We start from the raw sequence: 2,885 nt of genomic DNA, 5'->3' as shown, positions 1-2,885 counted from the left end.
AAACGTTCTGATGAAAACTCTAAGTCCACCGAAGCTAAGGACAGGAGTTATAGCTTACACGAATTTTAAAACAAGACCCACCGATTTGAGTAAGCAATTACTCTCTTGAAGGAGAAAAGTCAGAAAACATAATGATGAAATCACTAGGACCTAACTGGCCTGTGGAACTATTTTCTGCTTATGAACTATCAACTTTAATTTCATTTCCAGATGGCATGGTCTCAGCAGTTATACAGTGTTTACAGATGTTCTAAATCAAGGGAATTTGTATCAATCTATTCGAATAAAATAAAATATCTGAGTTCTTAATTTCCTTTAATTAGGATAACCTTTTTCTTAAAGTGAAGAGAATGGTTTTATCACATAGTTTCCTTCGGTAAAGACAGGCTGTCTTTTCTAGCAATTACGAATTTGTTATATATGATGATCTGGTTCTTGGAACATTCTTGAATCTAGTGTCTCTGAGGCAGGTGTGTAGAGCAAGAAGTGAATAACACAGAAATCAATGATGAAAGCATTAGAAGACAATTGAGTTTGTCAGAACTGCAAAATATTGCTGAGTGTGGATTGCTCTGAAATCTGAAAACATTACTTGTGAATTGCTTCTATCCAAAATGGAGACACGATGCTGGGTGTTGGTTTACTTGTTTCCAATTTCTCAACCCTCTTTTCTAGGCAAAAGGTGTCCAATCTCTACAGACCCACAGAATCTAATAGATGTCTCTATATTCCTCCTCCTGGAACCTCAGAGGATCCAGAACGGCAGCTGGTCCTTGCTGGGCTGTTCCTCTCCATGTGCCTGGTCACGGTGCTGGGGAACCTGCTCATCATCCTGGCCGTCAGCCCTGACTCCCACCTCCACACCCCCATGTACTTCTTCCTCTCCAAACTGTCCTTGCCTGACATCGGTTTCACCTCCACCACGGTCCCCAAGATGATTGTGGACATCCAATCTTACAGCAGAGTCATCTCCTATGCAGGCTGCCTGACTCAGACGTCTCTCTTTGCCATTTTTGGAGGCATGGAAGAGAGACATGCTCCTGAGTGTGATGGTCTATGACCGGTTTGTAGCCATCTGTCACCCTCTATACCATTCAGCCATCATGAACCCGTGTTTCTGTGGCTTTCTAGTTTTGTTGTCTTTTCTTTTTTTCTCAGTCTTTTAGATGCCCAGATGCACAACTTGATTGCCTTACAAATGACCTGCTTCAAGGATGTGGAAATTCCTAATTTCTTCTGTGACCCTTCTCAACTCCCCCATCTTGCATGTTGTGACAACTTCACCAATAACATAATCATGTATTTCCCTGCTGCCATATTTGGTTTTCTTCCCATCTCGGGGACCCTTTTCTCTTACTATGAAATTGTTTCCTCCATTCTGAGGGTTTCATCATCAGGTGGGAAGTATAAGGCCTTCTCCACTTGTGGGTCTCACCTGTCAGTCGTTTGCTGATTTTATGGAACAGGCGTTGGAGGGTACCTCAGTTCAGATGGGTCATCTTCCCCGAGAAAGGCTGCGGTGGCCTCAGTGATGTACACTGTGGTCACCCCCATGCTGAACCCCTTCATCTACAGCCTGAGAAACAGGGATATTAAAAGTGTCCTTCGGCGGCCGCACGGCAGCATGGTCTAATCTCGATATCTTCTTATCTGTTCCATTCCTTTTGTAGTGTTGGTTAAAAAAGGCAGCAAGGTCAAATAAGAATGATATCACAGGGTGAACACCCACTGTGATATTAGGAGTAATACCTCCCTAGGATATAGAATATACTGTCACAGAGTATACACACATGGGGTACACCCACTGTGATATTAGAAGCAATATCTCCCTAAAGTATGAGGAAAAATATCACAGGGTGTGCACACTGTGTGATATGAGGAGTAATATTTACCCTGGATATTACGACTAATATCAAGGGTGTACACACAAGGGGTACACGCACTGTGATATCAGGAGTTATATCTCCCTAGGATATTACGAATACTATCACAGGGTGTACACTATGTGTGTACGTCCACTGTGATATTTGAAGTAATGTCTCTCTATGACATTATAAATAACATCAAAGCGTGTACACCCCTGTGACATATTAGGAGTAACATCCTTCTAGGGTATTACAGATAACGTCACAACGTGTACACCTTCTGTGACGTTTTGTACACTCTTTGTGACATTAAAAGAAACATCCCCCTAGGATATTATGAATAATAACACAGGAGGGGTACACACATGGTGTACACCGCCTGTGTCATCAGGAGTAACATTCCCCTAGGATATTACGAATAATATCACAGCAGGTGTACACACATGGTGTACACACCATGTGACATTCGGAAGAGCATGCCCCTAGGATATTAGGAATAGTATCACAGGCATTGAATACGCATCTTTAATGCATAATGTCACCCCCGGTGACATTAAAAATAACATCCCCCTTGGATATTACGAATAATATGACAGGGAGTACACCCCGTGTGACATCAGGAGTAACATCCCCCGAGGATATAACGAATAATATCAGAGGGTGTACATGCATTGCGACCTTAGTAGTAACATGTCTTTAGGATATTACAAATAATATCACAGTGTGTACAGGCATTGTGACTTTAGTAGTAACATCCCGCTGGGATATGATGAGTCATATCACAGGGTGTACACCCCCGTGACAATAGTAGCAACATTCCCCTAGAATATTACGAATAATATCACAGGAGGTACAGCCCCTGTGATTTACATCAGCCCATGTGATTCTATAGACATGTGAGTAGCATGTCTATAGAATATTACAACTCATATCACTGTGTGACTCTGTGTACACCCCGTGTGACTTTAGAAGTAACATCCCACAAAACTATGACAAAAAATATCACACGGTGAACGCCCC

The 2,885-nt window shown here is 42.2% G+C and overlaps 1 pseudogene; it reads left to right on the top strand.

The window, feature by feature from the left end:
- Positions 1-714: 714 nt before the first annotated feature.
- On the top strand, positions 715-1,633 carry LOC472980 (olfactory receptor 7E24-like; annotated as a pseudogene).
- Positions 1,634-2,885: the final 1,252 nt, after the last annotated feature.

This window comes from Pan troglodytes, chromosome 11 (assembly GCF_028858775.2).
Source record: "Pan troglodytes isolate AG18354 chromosome 11, NHGRI_mPanTro3-v2.0_pri, whole genome shotgun sequence".
Classification (NCBI taxonomy): domain Eukaryota; kingdom Metazoa; phylum Chordata; class Mammalia; order Primates; family Hominidae; genus Pan; species Pan troglodytes.
Note: the sequence above shows the minus strand (reverse complement) of the source record. Positions and strands in the feature narration are given on the sequence as shown.